We start from the raw sequence: 24,207 nt of genomic DNA, 5'->3' as shown, positions 1-24,207 counted from the left end.
GATAGTATGGCAGAAACTAGGGATAGACCAATATCTTACAACTTATACTAAAATAAACTCCAAATGCATACATGATTTAGGCATAAAAGGTGATACTACAGGTAAACTAGGAGAGGAAGGAATAGTTTACCTCTCAGATCTTTGGAAAGAACAGTTTATGACTGACCAATTTTCAAAAGTTATAACTGGCAAAAAGTAGCTGACTTGCAATCTGAACTTGCCTGTTAGTTATAAGCAATACACTGTTAATTGCTGTTTCTTTTATAGCACTTTACCAATGCAAAGTTTTTCATTTGTTTTTTTATGAGTTGTAAGATACTCTATCTCCTAGGACAATCCTTTCTTGATGTTAATTGAAGATAGTAACTGCCCTCTATTCATTACCCCCAATTTATTCTCTACATAGCTTGTTCATACATAGGTATTTGCATATTGTCTTCACTATTTGATTTGGGATCACTTCAAATGCAGGATCTATCTTTTACCTTTCCTTTTCCCTTGTCAGCACAGTGATTGGTACATAGGAAGTTGTTGCTTAATAAATGCTTATTTACTGACTAAAATAGTTTTGTTTTATTTGAGTGGTCAGAAATTAATGTGGAGAAAATCTTGTTGGATCTCAGAAATATGGCTTTAAGACCCAACTCATCCAAAAGATTTTTCTGGTGGTTCCTACTAGTATTATTTTTGATAATATATTTCCAAATCTGGCAGGTTTTGATTAGTGTTATGGAATAGAATCACTAAATGGTAAGCCTGTGGGTCTATTTTTATGAGAGGAATTTTAAGGCAAACTTTCTATTAGTCCCAACATTTCTTTTTGTTGGAGAGACTATCATGTTATGTTTCTGTCACTTTCCCCTTTCCCAGAGAACATATCCTTATGTTTTGGGACTGCTAAGTGAAATTCTCTGTGTCAATGAGTGATATTAAAAACAAAACAAAACAAAACATTCAGTTCTCTTTACCTTCTACATCTTTGAACATTTTAAAAGAAACCAAAAGCAATGATTTAAACTTTATGAGGCAAATGCAAAGTATTAATTATTTAGGCTGACTGAATATTAGGTGATGTTCCTGCCTATTAAGAGATATTTTTTTCCTTGTGGTAGTTTTCTCCCAAGGGGCTCATAGGCTCAAATTCTCCCTTTATGAATCCAAACACTGCTGATAAAGACGTTTAGATTTTGCTGGTAAAAACAACTTGTAATAAATGAAATTTACTCTTTGAACCTCATCCTGTTTTCCTCCCACCTCATTGTTTTTCTGTGCTGGTTTAATTTCCAAATGTGTATTAAGGGAAAACAAACAGGCAAAAATAATGTAGATCTGTCCAACTTTACAAATGTGTCATTATTTTTTCACTTCATGAAAATCATACTTCTTTTCGTGTTCTTTAAGAGTTGTTATCTAATCATTTGTATAATTGACTATTGATAAGCCACCTCCAAACAATATTATTTAGAGGTTTTCTGGCCTATTTACGGAAAGCCAGACTTGGAGTAAGAAAGATGTGGATTCAAGTCTTTTCTTTGCCATATACTGGCTAGATGACTGCAGGTAAATCACTTAAACTCTCAGTGTCCTAGGAAACTTTGCAGGACTGTAAGTCACAAATGATTTTGACAATTTGTGTAGTAGAGTATTTACCAGATTGATAAAATCACAGTTCCGGAACAAAGCAATTCACTAAAATTATTATTAAAGTATACAATATAATGAAAGGAAAGTATTCCAAAGGAAAAGCTGAAGGTAAACTACCTTAATATTTTATGAAGCATCATAGGACCCCAAATTTTGAGCCTGAAGATACCTTAGAATAATTAAGTTAATCCCCCTCATTCTACAGAGGATAAAAATGGGATAAGGGGAATAAACATTTCTATAGCACCTACTATGTCCTCAACATTTTATTAAGAGCTTTAAAAATATATATTATCGGGGCAGCTAGATGACGCAGTGGATAGAGCACCGGCCCTGGATTCAGGAGGACCTGAGTTCATATCCGGCCTCAGACACTTAACACTTACTAGCTGTGTGACCCTGGGCAAGTCATTTAACCCCAATTGCCTTACTAAATAAATAAATAAATTATATATATATATATATATATATATATATATATATATATATATATTCTCCCATTTCATCTTTAAAATAACTCTAAAAGGCTAAACATATCCTGTTTGTGGTCTTATTGCCTTCAGGTCTCCCTCAGCTCTCCTTATAGGACTCTCAGTATTATCCTGTTTTTGAGAGATTTCCTATCAAGACATTTTCCAATCAAGCCTTGAACTGTGACCTGCTTATCACAAAGGATACTTTTTGATTTGTGTATCAAAGGTCACCTCCTTGAGCCCTGGAATTCTTCAGTCTCTCTCCCCTTGGGAATGGAACCCACTGACTCATTCCTTTCTAAGCCTACCTTTCCTTCCAAAATTTCTCAGCTGCCTTTGTTGAAAATGTCTATAAATCCATACAATCTATTACCTGGTGTCCTATTCATCATAGGCTTCATAGTACCCATGCAGCATATTTTTTCTTTTCTCTTCTTATTAAAATCCTTTTTTAAATTTTACAAGCATCGTCTTTGTCTGGTTTCCTCCCTTTTAGGAAAAGATGGGATTTAAATGTTAAGAATTGGCCTTAGCTTTCTCAAGTCTTCCCTTTTGGGGAAGGAGAGATCTAAATTCCATCAAGAGATATTTACCGGGGGCGGCTAGGTGGCACAGTGGATAAAGCACCGGCCCTGGATTCAGGAGGACCTGAGTTCAAATCCGGCCTCAGACACTTGACACTTACTAGCTGTGTGACCCTGGGCAAGTCACTTAACCCCCATTGCCCCGCAAAAAAAAAAAAAAGAGAGAGAGAGAGAGAGAGAGAGAGATTTACCTCAGTTTATACAGTAGTTGAAATCCTGATTCTATTTGCACTATGGAATTCTCATTATTTAGAGACAAATACAAACATGTAATTAACAGTATCTATTACATGAGAAAGTAGCAATGGTGCCTATATATTGAACAGGAAATGATCTGAAAATTCTTTGTTTATTTGAGAATGCATCAATGTGTGTGTTTGGCAGATGCAATAGTAAATTTACATTCATTTTTGTAGCTTCCTTAGACTAATATCAAATTGAACTGTCTTCCACTGAATATACACATATATGCATTTATTGAGTAATAGGGGAATTTTATCTGTAATTCAAAATTCACTGTATCATTGTCAAAAATTAAATATAATTTTTATTTTACTGTCTCCTACAAAAAAATAATAAACAGATCAGAGAAATAAGGAAATAACTCCATAAAGTAAATATCATTAACATAATCCCTGTCCCAAAGCCTACTGTTGTGACACTCTCTACTTGTTGGTGAGGATGAGTACCCCACAATGCATGAGGGATGGGGAGATATAATCCCCAGCTATCCCCCTTTAAAACTCTCTAAAACCAATTCCTTTGGGACTTTTCCATTGGGAGTCCCCTTTGAGTCACTCTGTGGGATTCTTCAGGAACTCTGTAGGTCAAGCTTTAAGTTTTCTTCAAGTATTGAGCCACATCAGGAACTCCTGAATTTCAGATTTGAGAAGATATAAAAGGTAAACTACATTTTAGTTTTTTGGGTTGTTTTTGTTTTTGTTTTTTAATAAAAAGCATCAGAAGACATGGGAGGAACTAGAAGTTTATATCCTGCTAGTTCCTTTTCATAGTGTGCTACTCTAGAGACTTTATGGAGTTTTTTTTTCCATTGCATGAGATCAAGGGCACACTCTCTGTTAAGATGAGCTATCTCAATCCCAATGGAAGAGCTCCTTCAATCTTTATTGTGTTTTATATATTCTCTGTACACTTGCTCTGGTTTCTGTTTTGCTAAGGTTTGGATAAAACAGGTCTCTTTGTTCTTTTCTATGGGTGTTCATTGTGGAAGTGGTATTAGGTAGGAAACGGGTCAAGTTTTTAATATAGCATTGAAGGTCCTACTTCTCCCCAAAATGTCACAGGGATTAGAAATTATATGGAAACCAATCATACCCTCTAGACAAACATTATTTAAGGAAGCAGATATATATCTACATTCTCTCTCAACAGATAGGTAGATAGAGATATCCATATCTATATTTATATTAATATCAATATTTATCTATATCTATATTTGTGGATATATATGGGGTATGCATACATATACACACATGCATGTTCATACACATATACATACATGATTTAATACATGCATGCACATCTAACCAGACCACTGTAAGAAAACCATAGTTGTAGCCTTTGGCAGCAGCTTCCTGTTTCCTCTCCAAGTATGAGAAGAAGAGGCTAGAGATGTTTATTCTGCCTAGCTCTTGCCATACACAACAAACCCCATTGCCAGATGTAGGCTTCTCTATACACCTGGAGCCCACTCCCTCATATTTTAGTAGATTAACATCTTTATTTTATATTAGAGAAACCAAGACAGACAAAAGTTAAATTATTTACCCAGGATCACATAGGTAATGTTTTAGGCTAGATTTGAAATCAGTTCTTCCTATCACCAGTCTTAGCATCTACACTTTCTGCAACCACTTCCATTTACCTGAATCAAAGAAAGGTTAAGTGACCTGTCCACAATAACTTAAATTGTAAATAATATAGTAGGGGAGATTCAAACTCTCATCTGCTAAAACCAAATCTTACACTCTTTTTATTGCACCTGCTTCAAGATAATTTCTGAAGCTACATCTTTGGCAAGAATTTGACAGCTGTTTTTGGCAATGAATTAGTCTCTATGTTCATTTGAATTTTGAAAATCCTTCTAATAAGAGAGGAATCAATGATTTTTTTGTTAGCATGTCAGTTATTTCAGATGTTCAAGAAGAAATTACATCTACTCAGGGAAAATTCCAGTATTTTGTTTTTCTCTGAAACAAAAAATATGTTTCAGTGATTAGGGGAAAATGTTTTGCCCACTTGCCTTTAGTGTAAATGTATTAGCTGTCTAGGCAAAAGTTGTCAAATATGGGTCGCAATACTCCCCAGTTTAGACTGAATTGGATTAAAGAGTAATTTGTGATCCTTGAATAAAACAAATAAAAATACAATAGAACATAGTGCTAATATGTATTTCTCTAAGTCGATATGCTGCCCACAAGGATCTTTATTTATGGTTTAGTGGCCCCCTTTTTATTTGAGATTGATATTACTGGTCTAGGAAAAAATGCTTTTGGAGATGTTGTGTTAGTTCAGTGATTAATGCATACTCTAGGTATAAGATGTTCAGATTGTTCCTGAGGGACTGCCTTGTGAGTAGGGACATAACTGCATGGAATTTCACTCGTACTCAGAACAAGGGAGAGAAATTAGAGCAGAAGTAGTAAAGGGGTCCTAGAAGTTGATATTCTTAGATGATTTCAATTAATTGGGAAAAGTAGAATGAGGCAGACAACTATCAGACAAATTTGGGGAGCTTTCTGGTTGAAGGATGCCTGTGAAGACCCATTCTTATATTTGTGACCAGAAAGAAAGAAAGATGTCTTTTAATTTGCAACCTTATAATACTCATCAATTTCTGTTTTGTAATATAAAAATCTTGGAAGAAGAACAGGAGTAAAAGATGTCATCAAGGGATTGTATGATGGAGTTCCAAAGTAAGTAGCTCAGGAGTTAAATAACCTAGATTCAAATCCTCTTCCTTCACTACTGGCATTACTTTGGGCAAGTCAATGGCTCTAATATACAACATGAAAGATCCTTTCAGTTCTAGACCCATGATTCTACAATATCTGTTCTGCCACCATGTTTAAATGCTTTTAAAATGTTAATCATCAGTAAAGTTGTCTGCCCAAATTCAGGGAAATGGTTGATAATAATGCCAAGAAAACAGAAGGAGAGCATTAATAGTAGAGCCAGATGAGAGAATTCTAGGACTTTAGCTGTCTTTTGTATTCCAAAACTGAAATGGTGACTTATAGTAAAAACTTTATAAAAGAATATAGGTTGAAGTATGAATTGAGGGAATAGATGCAAAACATGATACATACATATATGTATATGCTTATATATGTGGATATTCAGCATATTCTTTGAAACAACAGTGAAAAAGACTCACTTTTGATCTTTCTTTTATAAAAGTAAAATTTGTTTCCACTTTTAAAAAAATCTGTTAAGATATGACCAATGAAGAAATATGTTTAACGTGATTATACATATATAATCTATATCAAATTGCTTTCTGTCTTGGGGAGGGGTGAGGGAAGGAAGGGAGTGAGAATAATTTGGAACTAAAAATCTTGTGAAAACAAATGGTGAAAACTATCTTTACATGTAAGTGGAAAATAATAAAATATTTTTATGATTTAAAAAATAAAAATAAAAATCAGTTAAGAATCCAGCTTACCCATAGCTGTTTAGCAAATTGAGAACATGCCTATGTTTCCTATGGGGGAAGTCCTCAATTATGCAATGACTAATGCTTTAGAGTGGTGGAGACAACAGGTTTGGTGGCAGCCAGCAAAAATCATTCTATTCATAGGGAATGTTGTTCTGTTGAGTTGTACTTAAATTGAGGGTTTGGCTCTGGAGTTGCAGATTGGGCAAACCATCTCATATTTCCTGCCCAAACAGAAGCCTTACCAGATGGTAGGAGAGGTGGGAGGTACACAGAGAAAGCAAGTAGGGAAGGTTAAGTAGAGAGTTGAGAATATGAGATTTGGTTTCAGCTTCAAAGACCCAGAAGGTAAACACCACAAATGGTAAATTCATTAGGGACCTAGTGAATTGTACGACATATTCATCCTTAGTGGAAATAAACCACGTACCATAAAGTCTCCAAATGGGAAATTCACATTTTGTATTGTATGGTAAATACATATGACCAGATACAAATTATCCATAATTCCCATAATGCTAGATAAGATTACCCTTGACTATTACTATCTGAGAACTGTTCATATCCCTTATTCCAACTAAGAATGCCATGAATACATCATGAGAGCTTTATTAAAGAATGATCAAGAGGACAGCCAGAAAATTGATTTTTCATACATTTTGTAAAATATTCCAGCCAAATGGATTGTAAACAATTAAATGAAGGTTTTTTTATGTACAAACAGTATGTAATAACTTTTTGCCTTGCATATGATTCTATTTCACCTTTTGAGGGCATGTAAAAATGATTTGATACTTGGACAATACATTGAATAAAGTGGAGTGTTTATATGTGGGTTGGAATGTTGACTGAGATTGTCAGAAGTAACAACTAATCTTCTTTATATAGCAGGGTGCTGAGTAGACTTAAATGTCCTCGGCCTCCAGAAAGCCTCCAGAATGCAATGTAATTAGAAGACATGATTACAACTGATTATAATCAATCAGCATAGTCTTAAGTGTAATTTATATTGCTGCAGCTGTGGTTAGATTAAATCATCACAGAAGATACAATTTCTCCTAGATATGAGGAATTATTTGAGCAAACCCAAATACAGTAAACTCATAATGCCATAAATGCATAGTAAATGGTTCCAATTGCATACTACTTTAGGGCTCTATTTTGCACAAAATAAGTTTCCCCATACAAAGCCAAATCTTGTTTTGAGAGACAAAACTTCCAAAAAACCAAGTTTGGAAAAGGTGATTTCTGAACTTATGCCCTAATATTTCCTTTTCATGTAAACTATTCTACATTTTCATATATTGAGAGCGATCTATCCCATGCTACATCATCACTATATCATGCTCTACCCATTTTAGGAGAAATTTATAGCATTACATTAATTTAGGAATGCTAAATTCTGACCTGTATTTCCTCATTCTCCAGTATAATTCAGTTCTATAATTTCCTAGGTTAACTTGATAGAGAACTGTCTGTGGATCCAGAAAGAGAAGGACTCATTCCCCTTCTGCTACATACTAACTATGTGATGCTAGGCAAGTCATTTCACTTCTCAGTGTCAGAAGCATGTCTCTATTTGATAAGCTGTGGGGTGCTTGTTGACCAACTTCAGTAGAGGGAGTTTCCATGACAAATTTATATTTGCATGCATGCATTAATGTCCACATACTTATGTGAATGCACATTTAAATATATGTGTATTTATATGTATGGATATATTAATGGATTAAAACATGTGTGCATATTACAAGACACTGTGTTAGGTGATAGGTAGAGAAAGAAAAAAAAATGAAGATATCTCTTTCTTTCAAGGAATCTGTGTTCCACTGAAGATGGATGAAATAATTCAATTCAATCCTAACCCATTCAATTCACATTCATTCAGAAGTTAACACAGATAAAGCAATGCCCCAAGTACTGGGGATATAGAAAATAGCATCTGTCCCTAAAAAGCTTTTATTCTACTTGATGGGAAATGCAAAGTTAAGATACACCATAAAAATAGATAAGAGTAAAATCATGATAAAGGAAGGAGAGTACACTGATAACTTAGATTTTTATAGAGTACCACATGTTAATAAGTGGCCTCTACATGAGGATAGAATAGAAGAAATATGCAAAGCTCACATATAAGAACAATAGCTAATATTTCCTTGGACCATTAGTTACAAAATTAAAATGAATATACAAGGTTTTCCAAAGTTAAAATATAAATGAGAGAATTAGCACCTCCTCACTCTATTTTAAATACAATAAAAATGCATCATAGAAGAAAAGTTTGATTTTACAAAAATCTTTTATGTGGACACTGGTTTTCCTCAATCACTCTAAGTAATCATGGAACAATTATCAAATAACTGAATATTTCTTTGATGAAACCATCCTCTTTGTTGATAGCCCAAATAACAGTGCTAAAATATAGAATCATAGAAATTTAGTTCTGAAAGGAACCCAATGATTCATATAGTCAAGCATGTCCTGGAGCCATCTTAAACTAGGTCATGAAAGCTGATTGTTAAATTTTCAGAGTAAGCATTTATGCCTTAGAAATTTTGGAAAGTACAAATCAGAGCTTGATTTATTATTTTGTCAAATGTCTAGCCTTAAGAAAGTGGTGGAGAAAATATTAAGAATGAAGATCAAACTTAGAAGTGTGTTGCTAGTATATATTTGAGAGTTAGTTACCTGTACTCCACTGTTTATAACTTAAACTCTAAATCCATATGTTTCCTTCAATACCATACATGAAAAGATGATTCCCCCGCCCCAACAACCTCTTATTGGGTGATAATGTATTTTCTAGTTCTAAAAGTTTATAAGGTAGGGCAGCTAGGTGGCACAGTGTATAGAACACTGGCCCTGGAGTCAGGAGTTCAAATATGGCCTCAGACACTTGACACTTACTAGCTGTGTGACCCTGGGAAAATCACTTAACCACAATTGCCTCACCAAAAAAATAAATAGATAGATAAACAATTTTTAAAAAAAGTTTATGAGGTTCTATGACCTTTAGCCTCAAGGAAATCATCATTTCATAAGAAGATCTACAACATTACAAAAAAAACCTTAGAATGTGATATACAGAAAAGTGTACTTAGTTGATAACTAATCCTTGTATCTCTGAAAAGTAACAAGTCATTTGACCTCTAGATCTCTGTTTATTTATTTATTTGTTTGTTTATTTATTTATTTATATAATGTAGAAGTTGAACGCAAAGCTCTCTCTCTCTCTCTCTCTCTCTCTCTCTCTCTCTCTCTCTCTCTCTCTCTCTCTCTCTCTCTCTCTCTTTCTCTTTTTTGGCGGGTTAATGAGGGTTAAGTGACTTGCCCAGGGTCACTCAGCCAGCAAGTGTCAAGTCTCTGAGGCTGGATTTTAACTCAGGTCCTCCCAAATTCAGGGCCACTGCTTTATCTACTGCACCACCTAGCTGCCCTAGCTCTCTTCTAATTATAAAATATTTTGATTCTATAAGATGCTATAAAAAATTTTTCTTATGTGGGTTGGAAATTGACTCCTTTTATCTTCCACTAATTGTTTCTTTGTTTTTTCTCCTGCCTTAGCTACTAACACAGAACAATATTCCTCCATTTTACTTTCGACTAATGGTGTTTCAAATATTTTTGATGATTTTTATAATGCTTCAGCTTCTATCTTTTAAGCTGAACATCCCAAGGACATCAGAAGGCATCATTTCCAGAAAGGTTAACACCAATAGTAATATTCTGATTTGTCCTTCAAATTTTCATAGTCATAATTGGGCTAGAATATTATAGATATAACCTAATTCATTTAGTCTTTATCTTATATAATCTTGTCTTTGTGATTTTCTGCATTGGCAGGTTTGGGAATGTTTTCTCTCCCCCATCAGGGTCTCCATGACCAACTATATGGATAGGTCTATTGTAATTTGAAAGAAAAATTAAGCCTTTTTTAACTTAACTGAGTAACTTTCCTATTCCAGACCAAACTATGATACTTTTCACCTGCATTTTTAGGGGAGTCAGGACCTTTGAATTTATTAATGTAGGGATTTCCCAATATGTAAAAATTCTAGCCACTAATGCAGATTGAGAAATCTTCTATAACTTGTTGTTTTAGAGAGTTGCTAGTGGTTGAGGGGGTAAATAATGGGTCCCTGGTAAAAGAGCCAGTAAGTTACAGGAAGAGAACTTGAATTAATATATTTCTTATCACCAGGTCAATATATCCACTAAACCACAATGCTTCTATTTTTCAATGGGTAAGGGAGTCAGTTCTCCCTTTCAATGTTCTAATAAAGATGATTTGCCATCATCATCATCACCATCATCTCTTATTGTTGTTTCAGTCATGTCTGACACGTTATGAACTCATTTGGGCTTTTCTTCACAAAGATACTTTAATGGTTTGCCATTACCTTCTCTAGTTCATTTTATAGCTTAGGAACTGAGGCAAACAGTGACTTGCTCAGAGGCACAGATCTAGTAAGTATATGAGGCAGAATTTTAACTCAGGAAGATGAATCTTCCTGATTCTAAATCAAGTACTCTATCCACTGTACCACCTAGCTACACATAGTTCCTTGTAAGACCTTAATAGATGGTATCTGGGTTAAAGAAAATTAGTCAGATCAACTACTATATTTTAATTTTATCACCTCCTGGAGCTTACATTCAGTAAGGTAAGGGGTAGAAATTGAAGGTCACATGGCATGTACAGTCATTGTTGTTTAGTTATTCAGTCATGCTTGACTATTCATGATCCTGTGGACCATCACCAGCAGGCCCTTTTTTCCACCACTACCTCTCAAAGTCTATTCAAGTTCATTTTCATTATTTCCATGACACTATATATCCATCTCATCTTATGCCATCCCTTCTTCCTTTTGATTTCAATCTTCCCCAACTCCAGGATCTTTTCCAATGAGCATTTTCTTTTCATTATGTGATCAAAGGATTTAAGCTTAATTTGTAGTATTTGACCTTCCAGTGAACATTCTGAATTGATTTAAGTATTCACCAATGTGATCACCTTATTATCCAAGAGAATCAAAAGTTTTCTTCAGCATCAGAATTAAGTGTCAACTGCAGTGTTCACCTTTCCACATATTTCAACTCTCACAACCATGCATTGCTACTAGAAAAACAAAATAAAACATAGATTTGACTATACAGACATTTGTCAGTAAGGTGTTGTCTCTAAATATGCTATCCAGATTTTCCATAATTTCCTTCTATAGGGGCCAAATTTAATATGGGGAGAGTTAATTGGGTGGCTCACCTTAATATTGGGGTTCAGAAAATAATGAGGGACCTCTAGGTCCAAAGTTTCCTCCCTTCCAAACTGCCTTTTTTAGTTATTTCTCCCAGGCCAATAAGAAAGGAGATTAACAGCCACTTTTCTGCAAACAAATCAGGTTTTATTAATGGGAATAAAATATAAAACAAAGGTAAAGTTAATAAAGCCAGTGACAAGGGAATAGGGAAAGAGAAAAATGGATAAGCTCCCTGGCTCTAGCAAAAACTGACTCAATCCCCAAATGTGCATCCAGCTCAGCTAATTCGAAGAGATGGCCTAGTTTCTATTAACTAACCACCTGGGATCCATAGTTTCAGCTGTGCAGCCCCTCTCCAGTCCACTCTCAGAAGCTCACCAACAGGAAAGTAGGCTCCCAGCCTCAGCGTTCTCTTTACTACCTTTTCTCTCTCCTAACCCAAAAGGGAGGTCCTTCAATCTGGATGGCTGAGAGTGGTCCCCTAGCTGACCTTAGCAGTATATGTCACTCAAGGCAGGCCAGGTGTGGCCTGTATCTAATCATCCCAATTAGGTACTTAGTTGGTTTCTCAAACAATACTAAATTAGGTGGGACCCCTGGGCATCTGCTAAATTCCATTATTTTATCACACTTCCAAAGAGCAAGAATCTTTGATTTCATGGTTACAGTCACCCTCTGTAGTGATCTTTGAGAGAAAGAATATAAAATCTCACACTGCTTCACTTTCTTCTCCCTCTATTTGTAAGGAAGTGATGGGACCAGTTGCCAAGATCTAGTTTTTGGTATGTTTTCTTTCTTTCTTTCTTTCTTTCTTTCTTTCTTTCTTTCTTTCTTTCTTTCTTTCTTTCTTTCTTTCTTTCTTTCTTTCTTTCTTTCTTTCTTTCTTTCTCTCTTTCTTTCTCTCTCTCTTTCTTTCTCTCTCTCTTTCTTTCTCTCTTTCTTTCTTTCTCTCTTTCTTTCTTTCTCTCTTTCTTTCTTTCTCCCTTTCTTTCTTTCTCCCTTTCTTTCTTTCTCCCTTTCTTCCTTTCTCCCTTTCTTCCTTTCTCCCTTCCTTCCTTCCTTCCTTCCTTCCTTCCTTCCTTCCTTCCTTCCTTCCTTCCTTCCTTCCTTCCTTCCTTCCTTCCTTCCTTTTTTCCTTCCTTCCTTCCTTCCATGTTGAGTTTCAAGCCAGGCTTTAAATTCTCCTCATTCACCCTCATTAAGAGGCTTCTTAATTCCTGTTCACTTTCTGCCATTAGAGTGGAATAATTTGTATATATGAGGTTACTGATGTTTATCCTAGCAACCTTAATTCTAGTTTGAGATTCATGTAACCTGTCATTTTGTATTATGTACTCTGCATATAAGTTAAATAAATTAGGAGACAATATAGAATTATGATCTTGAACCAATGACTTGTTCCATATTTGGTTGTATTATTTCTTGAACCATATGCAGATACCTCAGCAGACAAGTAAGATGAACTGCTACTCCCATCCCCTTGAGAACTTACCTCATTTTGGTATGATCCACATATTTAAAGGTTTTACTATGGTCAAAGAAGCAGAATGATTTTTTTTCTGGAATTACTTTTCTTTCTTCATAATGCAGTTAATGTTGCCAATTTGGTCTTTGAGTCCTCTGGCTCTTCAAAAACATCCTGTTCTCCTGGTAATTCTAATTTCTCACATTGCTGGGGCCTGGCTTGCAGAATCTTAAGTATAACCTAGGTGGCAGGTGAAATGAGAAATAAAATGCATTGATTTGATCATTCTGTGACATTGTCCTTTTTTACAATTGGGATTTAAACTGATTTTTTTCCAATCCAGTAGCCACAGTTGAGTTTTCCAAACACTGGCATATTGAGTGTAGCTTTATATAGCATGATCTTTTAGGATTTTAAGTCACTCAGTTGGAATTCCATCACCTACATTAACCTTATTGCTAGAAATACTTTCTAAGGCCCACTTGACTTCATTTTTCAGGACATTTGGCTTTAGATAAGGAAATACACCATCATAACTATCTGTTGTTGTTGTTGTTGTTTTGGTTAGGTGATAAGATCTTTCTTGGAGAGTTCCTTTGTTATTCTTCACAACTCTTCTTAATCTCTTCTCCTTCTAAATTCCTAGCATTTGTGTCTTTTATCATGCCCATTTATTGTATGAAACATTTCCTTTGTACTTCCAATTTTCTTGAAGAGATCTCTTGGTATTTTTCCCCATTCTATTGTTTTCATCTATTTCTTTGCATTGCTCATTTAATTTCAAAAAAATTCTTATCTCTCATTGATATTCTTTGGGATTCTCCATTCTGTTTGGTATATCTTTCCCTTTTTCATTTATACAGATAAAGGAAAATCCGTTCTTTTTTTCATCAGTTTTTGCCTCATCAGACAGGCTTTTGCTTTCTTGTTTTTGTTTTTTTTTTCATTCCCTTGGAACTTTTTGTTGTAGTTGTTGTGACTTCCACCCTGCCACCTGTACAATATTATGGAATTCTGTCATAATTCTTCAGGCACTCTTTTTACCAGAACTAATCTCTTAAATCTATTCATAATTTCTACTTCATATTCATTACGTTTTTATTTAGGTCATACCTGTATCTAAGATGGTAAAGATACATTTAATACCATCACGGGATGATAAAAGTAGAAAAGGGAACCAGGCCCACTCAAAGTGTTTCTAAGGAGATTGAAAAAGGATATAGAATAACTTCCTATATCTACATGCAGTCTATGAAGTATCATTTAATTAATTAGTATTTTAATATTTCTATGGAGAAACAATTCATTCTCAATAGCAAAAAATAAAGGACAATCAGGTCCTGAGGATGCTGAAAATTTATAATACAGGAATCCTCTGTATAAAATGCTTAAGTGAGGTCACCTATAAATGTAAACAAAAATAAAAAATACAAAAAAAACCAAAAAAAAACCTAGTTTGAAATGCATTTATAAAAGAGATAAAAAAGTTTTTCAAGAAACTTTTGAAATAGAATTTATTGTTAAGTGCATTTTTATAAAAATTGTCTACACTTTGAATGGATTTACTTTTTATTCCCTTTATTTGAGAAACATAATGGTTCTGTAATGTAAGCAAGGATCAAATATTTATGAAAAAGCAGGTAATTTTTTAATATCTACTGACAGATGGCATCTGCAGATACTGTATTTACTGTCCCTGCCTTGCTGCCACTAGTCTCCCTCTTTCCACATAAACTTGCCTTTTACCTGGGGGATATATCAATAGTTCATGAGTTTGATTTTAAATGTAAATCCCAATGCTGTTGCATAGTAAGACATATTTCACAATGTTTTTTAATATGATCAGTCTTAAAATGTGGTGTTTCTACTTTTAAAGACATAGTTATTTTACTTTGAGAATGATTCGGCATCATAGAAATCTTTGGAGTTCCACTTCTTAACCTGAAGCAAAACAAATGTCTCTTTAAGTGCTGGAAGTCATTAGACCTGAAGTAAACTCTGATTACCAATTTTTTTTGATCCACCCTATCACTATACATCTTTTTATATTTAATTTCATTTTTGAAGTTATTTTAAAGAACATTCCCAAGAGCATTTATATTTCATTTACTTAGGCCATTTTATGCTGTATTAAATATGGAATAATTTTAATTTTTGAGGGTGAAGTTTTGTTAGATTTGAGGTTACAAAAATTGTTTTTCTTACTTGGTAATGAGCTTGTCTCCCAGCCAAACAGCTGCATATGTGGGCTGCCAGAGTCACTCTTCACACATTTTGGTGTGTTCTGAGTTTAAATTACTTTAGTGCCTGAAAATCTATTTCTAAAGGGTTATAAAAAAAGGTCAAGGCAATGTCATCCAAAAAGTCATATTTTTAGTTTGGTTTTATGGAGAAGTACTATTTTTGGTTTAATGTTTTGGGAAAAACAACATACATAGTAACATGATTCATCAACCAATAAAAATTCAAAGAAACAAAGTTAAAGGTAATCTATATAAAATAACACTAATAACAGATTAAAAGCACCTTTTTTCTCTAGGAAAAATACATTTTCATGCTACTTGGAGTTAGATTTGTAGAGTTTAGAGAATGTGTTTCTGTGTGTGTGTGTGTGTGTGTGTGTGAGAGAGAGAGAGAGAGAGATCTTTCTTGAACATTGTTAATTTTTTGAGAATTTCTTTTTTGTTCATTATTGCTTCACTTTGCTATTAACATTTTCCCTCATGTAACTATCCCAAAAGGACATAAGATATTGCCAGTCTTGAACCATTTTGAGGAAGAACTTAAGAAGAGCTAAGACATTTGACTTTCCACAGACTATTTTGCAAGCACACTACTTATTCAATGCCAATTATGATAAAAAGAACGTTTCTGATAAAAAGACATGCTAAAGGACAAAAGATTTGAACTCCGTTATATGGTTCATCACTCATACTTGAGGGGAACTTACAGATCATTTTCTTGTCAGTGTTACTTTCATACTTTTTACTTGTGTTTTAGTGGCATGATTAACAACAAACATTAGACAAAATCAAAGTTCAAAATAGGTGACTTCTTTTTAATTAGTAGGTGATTCTAATACTAAGATAGAACCATTTCAATTGTTTGAGGAATAGTTCCCAAATATCAAATCAGGCCCATTTAGAAATTGACTTAAATTACCATAGTTAAGTAAACATAGGAATTGATTCACAAAATTGACTGTTCCCATTCATATCCAAGCCAAATTAACAAATATTTATTTTGTTTATCATTATATTATGTGCAAATCAGAACAGAATTAGAATCAAGAAGGTACAAACTCAAATCTTGGCTTCTTTAACATTTTACTTTCCCTAGGAAACACAGTACAAGACTAAATGATGCAAAAAAGGTCCTTTTCTAAAAAAGTAGAAAGGATTAACTCAAGAGGCATTTTTTACCAATACATTTTAGGTCCAGTTTAAAATTAGGCAATGACACTATGTTATGTGTAGAGTTCATGCCCTCTAGAAGATTAAAATCTAGTACATAGGGGGCAGCTAAGTGGCTCAGTGGATAGAGCACTGGCCTTGGAGTCGGGAGTACGTGAGTTCAAATCCAGCCTCAGACACTTAACACTTAAATAGCTGTGTGACCCTGGGCAAGTCACTTAACCCCAATTGCCTCACTAAAAAAAAAAAAATCTAGTACGTAGTGGGTAATAATATAGAAAAGATCAATATAAAGTATTATAGTGTGAGAATACAAAGATTATTAATAATTAGGAATTTCAAGAAAGACGTGCATAGAAGATAAACTCTTTCTAAAAGGAAGTTAGGAATTATGAGATGTGGAACTGAGAAAAGAGTGCCTACTAAGTATGAGGAACAACTTTCGGAAAGATGTATTTGGGAGATAGAATCCAACATTTGCAGAATAGAAATTAAGGCAGCACGGTTCAAAAGTAGTGTGTGAAGTGAAGTATGTGAAAAAAGCCTAAAAAGGTAGTTTTCAACAAGTTTGTTACAATCTTTAAAACAAAGTTGAGCATATTTTATTTTATATTTAATATGGTATGAAGCAACTTAATGGTCCAGAGCAGTTTTCAGGTCAGTGATATGGCCAGATTTGTGTATTAGAAAGAAAATGTTGGCAGGTGTGGAGAAAATGGGGAGTAAAGAGCAATCTGGATGTATTACATGAAACAGAATTTGGATTTGAAATACAGGTATTTTAGGTCAAAACTACACAAAAGAAATTAGGACCTGACAGTAATCAGTTATTTGATGAAGAACAATTTTATCAATATGTGCATTCTCCCACATCTTCTCTGTCTCAGTCCCTAACACTGACCCTTTCTCATTCCTTCATAGCATTTAATTTCCATGTAGACATTTCAAATATTTACCAAGAACTCAGACACAGCCAGTGGTGTTCATACTAAGACAAGTTGATTTTGCTTCTAGTAAATTATTTTCTTCTTTCTCTCCCTCCTTGTACAAGTTCTGATCAGAAGTTCATATATGCTCTACTCCCCCTCCTAATTCTCCTCTCCACTTTATAAATTCTTTCTTGAGCAACACATATATTTGAGATAATTTTCTCATTCTTCTTTTTTGTTCTTCTCTCTCCCAGTGCATCCTTCATTCTCATTCCTCTGTTATTCTTTTGAGGATAATAAAACATAATAAAAATCATACCCATATACCTTAAGTAGACTCTCTCTAACATTACTAGAGATTATAAAATTATGAGAAGTTATGTAATTATATTTCCCTAGGAGGGTATAAACAATTTAACTTTACTTATTCCCCTATGATTTATCACTTGTGTTTACATATTTCTGCTCCTTTTGAGTCTTCTATTTAAATGCCAAATTTTCTATTCATCTCTAATATTTTCATCAGCAATGACTATAAGTCCTCTACTTCATTAAATGCCATTAACCCATAAAAGATTATACTTGTTTTTCTAAGCAGGTTATTTTTGCTTGTAATCCTAGCACCTTTGGTTTCCAGAATATAAAATTCCAAGCTCTCCATTTCTTTAGAGTGTTACCTGCTAAATCTTGTGGGATCTTGACAATAGGTCTTTATGGATATTAAAATTATGGTGTTCCTGACCTGGAATGTGTGAATCTTGCCTATTTTATTTCTGGAAGCGTTCTTTTAGAATTACTTTGAGGAGGTGATTGGTGGATTATTTGAACTTCTATTTTGCCCTCTGCTTCCAAGTTATTTGGGCAGTTTTCATTTATAATTTCTCAAAATAGGATGTCTAGGCTGTCTTGTTCCATTTATCGCTTTAAAGCAGTCAAATAATTTTCACTTTTCTTTCTTCATCTAAATTCCAGGTCAGTTGGTTTTCTATGTGATATTTTATATTTTCTTTTTCTCAGTTTTTTGACATTATTTCATTGTATGTAGTTTTTTTTCATGTTTTATACATAATGTGTTTCCATATAGACAATTCTAATCTTTAAAATTTTTTTGCTTTGGTATTGTTTCATGCCTCTTTTATCAAATTGTTAATTCTAATTTTATAATTTGTTACATAGTCTCATTTATATTCCCAATTTTTCATCTACCACTGATTTCTAAAATAATTTTCCTTTTATCTCTTTAATTCTTCCAGGAAGTTTTATTGAGCTTGTGCCCAATATCTATCTTTCTGTGAGAGTTTGTAGATATTTTTTAGTCATTGTCATTTTCTATGTTTGTACTTGTGCTTCTATGTCACCATGGTAGGTAGGTGTGGTCATTACGTGTGTGTGTGTGTGTGTGTGTGTGTGTACATATATGTGTGTTTGGCAGTTTTATGTATATGGTTAAAGTTGACAACTGAGTTCTAACTCTGCTGTTGGTCTTTGAGCCACACAGTTATATTTACATTCCTGGAATTAGTTCTTGCTCCTTACATGGATAATGACACTATTATCTTGAGACTACAATTTTCACCCTGAAACTATAACCGTCAACTGAGTAATGGATGACAGAACTACCAAATATTATCCATTCCTGTTCCTAAGGTTGGCATAGAGGTCTAAGGGGCTATTTTTATGCCAAGGTGTTTTCTGATATGATTTGTCAATCCATTTATACTTCCTGGGAACTGGAGTGGTCCCTAATGACAATGTTTCTCACTGACAGGCAGCACTATCACTTCATTATATTCTTCTTTAGTCCCCATCACAGTGTACATAAAAATCTGTCTTCCTAAGATGCCCTGGACTGGAAAAAAAATGACTCATTGTGAATTTGTTTTTCTAAACAAAATTAGGTCCTTTGTGCTATCTGGGTTTTTGTGGAGGAAGTTGTAGAAGAAGTAAGGCAAAAATCCTACCTGCCACTCTGCCATCTTGATTTCACAATCTTGGTGGGTTGAGACTTGTATTAATAGAAATAGCTCTTATATTGATGAGGCAAAAAATATATCAATTGGAGAAAAAAATTATTCAGAAACCTGTGTTTTGTTTTTTTGTTTCTTTTGTTTGTTTTTGAAATTCATGTTTGAGGAGACAAAACAAAATAGAAGACTGACTGGCTACAGTTTTGGCCAAATTATTCAGGTAATTTAGTCAATTCTTTATTTTCATTTGACTTGTATTTTTCATGTGAATTTGTTAGTATTCATTCTGAAGTGAAGGAAATGTAATATTTTATATAATTACATCAAATGACATGTTTATTTGAATTGATGTACAGAATCTACGTCACTTAACATAATAGCCATAAATTCATTGTGAAATATTTTTTCTTATATGTATTTAGTGGAATTACATATAATTATGTAACACAATTATAATTATTTTTTTAAAAAACAAATGTGCAGCAGAATTAGTGCTGGATATCTTGATCATAACGATGTCTAATTATTTTTCTTTGAACTTAATAAAGAAATTAGAGGTTGTGTTCATTTTCTGTAGTTTCTAAAATATTGGATATGGATATTTATAAATGCATATATTATACATGGACATGCTTATGTGTGTACACATAGATATCTAAATATAAATGTATAGATACACATATATGCATTTATTTAATTTGCATGATATATTTGGACACATTTTTTGATAAAAGCATAGACCATCAGCATAGAGAGGTCTAAAGTAAAAACTTACTCTGCCAACACAGTTGTCCTACTATTCTGCAACTTATATTACATGGTGATGCAATGGAAAGACAAGTGGTATTAGAGTTAGAGGAGGGGCATGCAGTCAAACCGTATCTTTTTTCTTTTACTAATGCTTTGCTTTTGGAAAAAGTATAACCACTTTTAGGTTTCTTATTCACACATACAGTGTAAGTATTGTATCAGGTGAACTACTTGTTGTATAACAAATGCTTTATATGCTAATGAAAGCAGTGTGTGGATATGGATGCTCAGACTGAAAGAAAGAAAGAAGGAAAGAAAGAAAGAGAGAAAGAGAGAAAGAGAGAAAGAAAGAAAGAAAGAAAGAAAGAAAGAAAGAAAGAAAGAAAGAAAGAAAGAAAGAAAGAAAGAAAGAAAGAAAGAGAAAAGAAGGAAGGAAGGAAGGTAGAAAGAAAACATAAGCAACAAAGAGATAACTAGCAGGATAACTTGCACTTGGAGAGGCAAAAAAATGGAAGTGACAAATCTGTGTGCCCAAGTAAGGCAAAAACCACAACAAAACTTAGTATTCTTTCTCATTTAACTTGGCATTGTTCACATAACACACAGTGATGGAGATTTCCATGTTGTAGAGACAATGATTTAGAATACCCTTTATGGAAAAATAAGAAGAAAACAAGGTTCTCAAAGATAATTCTCTATTGCAGATCACATTTTCATAGTCCTATGGACTTGAGTAAGAAATATAGGTAATACATGATACAACTCTGTTAACTGTTTAATAATGATTAAAAACCTTTAAAATGTGTATATTGCAATAAAAACATCTTTAAAGACTTTTCTACAGAGGAAACATGGGATCAAGTTTTTTTCAATGGATGACATTTTAAAATATTTTTTTCTAATTATGTGGGAAAAATGAATGATCTTTTAAAATATAATTTTGAGTTCCAAATTCTCTTGCTCCCTCCCTTCCCTTCTCAGATGGATATAGGTGATACTTGTACAATCATGCAAAACATATTTCTATATTAACTATGTGAAAGAAAATGCAGACCCTGCAAAAAAAAAAAAGAAAGTAAGAAAAAAATATTTTGCTTCAATCTACATTGATTATCCATCAATTCTTTCTCTGGAAATGGATAGTATTTTTCACCGTAAGTCCTTTGGAATTAATTGTCTGGAATCATTCTGCTGAAAATATCTAAGTCCTTCACAGTTTGTCATCCTAAAATATGGATGTTATTGTGGATAGTGTTCTTTTGGTTCTGCTCATTTCACTTTGCATCAGTTCATGTAAGTCTTTCAAGATTTTTCTGAAAATATGATGCTCATCATTTCATTAGCACAATAGTATTCCATCACAATCATATACTATAAATTGTCTGTGAATTTCTCCAATTGTTGGGAATCCTCTCAATGCCAACACGAAAACAGCTTTTAAGTAGAAACATTTTAAAAATTATTTTCGATCCTAATATTACTTTATTTTTCCAGTTAGATGTAAAAATTGTTTTTAACATCCATTTTTGTAATATCATATATTTTTTCTCCAAATAAGTTCTGTTACCTTTCTTATGTCTTTGGGATACACACCCATAGACAAACACACACGCACACACGCACACACACACAAAACACACATATGCAAATATATATATATATGATATATATATATTTGTTTATGTGTATATATATATATATACAGAGAGAGAGAGAGAGAGAGAGAGAGAGAGAGGGAGGGAGAGAGAGGTGTATATAGCCATTTGAGCATAGTTCAAAATTACTCCCCAGGGGCAGCTAGGTGGTGCAGTGGATAGAGCACCAGCCCGGATTCAGGAGGACCTGAGTTCAAATCCGGCCTCAGACATTTAATACTTACTAGCTGTGTGACCCTGGTCAAGTCACTTAACCCCAATTGCCTCAGGGAAAAAAAATTATTCTCCAGAATGGTTGGATCAGCTGACAATTCCACCAACAGTGTAATAGTGTCTAACTTTTCTTAATTTATCTTTCTCTAATCTGTAGTAAAATAGATGATTTCTTTGTATATGACCATTCACAGCTTTGACTTAGTCTTTTTAAAACTAACTATTCATATCATTTCACCATCTATCAATTGGGAAATAACTTGTATTCTTATAAATTTGATTCAGTTCTCTTTATATTTGAGAAATTAGGACCTTATCAGAGATATTTGCTGCAAATTCCACCCCCCCCCAATTTTATACTGTCCAACTAATTGTAGTGATTGGAATGATGCCACCTGCTGGAGATTTACTGTAGAAAAGCTCCTCCATGAGGTGAAGGACTCGGAGGGCAAGACCATGCATCTTTTCTGTGGTGTCAGGAAGTGATGTTTGCTTGTAGGAGGAAGAAGGGGGAGCCTGGCTCTCTGAGTCTGGCTCTTTCCTGAGGACTCCGGTGGAGAAGGGAGCTAGAATTGCGCTCTCCCTTTAATAGATAGATGAATCTAGGCCTTTCTCTCTCTCTTTACCAAATTCTTATTCTCCTTAATAAATGCTTAAAAGCCTAACTCTTGCTAAAGCTTATAATTTATTGGTGACCACTCATTAGATATTTTAGACAGACTAGCTAGAATTTTAGCCTTTATATAATCTTGGCTGCATTTGTATTGCAATCACAAAACTTTTGTTTTTACTTAATATAATAAAAATCATTCCTTTTTACTTATTATAATAAAAATCATTCATTTTTTATCTTGCAATGCTTTTTATCTCTTATTTTGTTCATACATTCTTCCCTTATATATAGGTTTTACAAGTTAACTATTATATAGTTGCTTAATATGCTTAAGTAACTCTATCCTAGTAAATATATACTTAATTTTGTTAAAGCTCTTAGTCAAATTTTAATAGTATTTTAGTTGATTCTCTAGGATTCTATAATTATTCTGTCATATCATCTGCAGAGTTGTAGTTTTGTTTCCTTATTGCCCATTTATTTATTATATTTTATTTTTCTTTTATTGCTATAGCTAACATTTCAGAATCAATATTATATAACATTGGTGATAAGGCACATCATTGCTTTACCTCTGATCCCCCCTTTTTTTTTCATTTTTCCCCTTGGGCAGGGCAAAGAAGGTTAAGTGACTTGCCTAGGGTCACAAAGCTAGCAAGTGTCAAGTGTCTGAGGCCGGATTTTAACTCAGGTCTTCCTGAATCCAGGGCCGGTACTTTATCAACTATGCCACCTAGCTGCCCCTACCTGTGATCTTTTTGGGAAGACATTATTTATCTCTATCATAGATTATGTTTGTGAATTTTTTTGGTACTTATTATTTTAAGTAAGGCATCATTGATTCTCATGCTTTCCAGTGTTTTTTATAGGAATGAGTGCGATATTGTATGAAAAAGCTTTTTTCTGCATCTATTGAGATAATCATAATTTATCTTCATTCTTTTACTGATATGGTACTGATACTTTATTATACTGTATCTCTTCCCCCTTTTCTCAGGGCACCACTTTTTATAACCCCTTCATTTTATTAATATTTGGAAGGGTTGCCCTATCAAATAATGATAGTCCACTCATATTAGGAGTTATGACCATCATTTCTCATGTAGGATGTAGTCAGTTTAACTTTATTGAAGCCCTTATGATTTCACTTTCCTGTTTCATTTTTTATTGGTCTCTTGTTCTTGTCTTTGAATGTCAATTCTCTTCACCTGTGGTCTCTTCATCAGGAATTCTTGAAAGTCCTCAATTTAATTAAATATCTATGTTTTTTCCTCTGAAGGAGAACAATCAGTTTTGCAGTTAGGTGATTCTTAGTTGTATTCCTATGTTCTAAGTTCTTTGATGCTTAGATGTAGAAGCTGTGACATCTGCTCCATAATATTTGAATTGTTTCTTTTTGCTGCTTGCAATGTTTTTTCTTTCAACTGGGAAATTTTATTTTGGAATTTCTTTGATAAGGTGATTGGACATAAGGGCAATTTTACTCAATAATTTCTTGAAAGATGAGGCCTAGGCTCAAATCTTTCAAGAAATCAAACAATTCCTAAATTATTTCTCCTCAATCTAT

Source organism: Dromiciops gliroides, chromosome 4, assembly GCF_019393635.1.
Source record: "Dromiciops gliroides isolate mDroGli1 chromosome 4, mDroGli1.pri, whole genome shotgun sequence".
NCBI classification, from domain to species: Eukaryota; Metazoa; Chordata; class Mammalia; order Microbiotheria; family Microbiotheriidae; genus Dromiciops; species Dromiciops gliroides.
The sequence above is the reverse complement of the archived record's forward strand: the minus strand, read 5'-3'. Positions refer to the sequence as shown.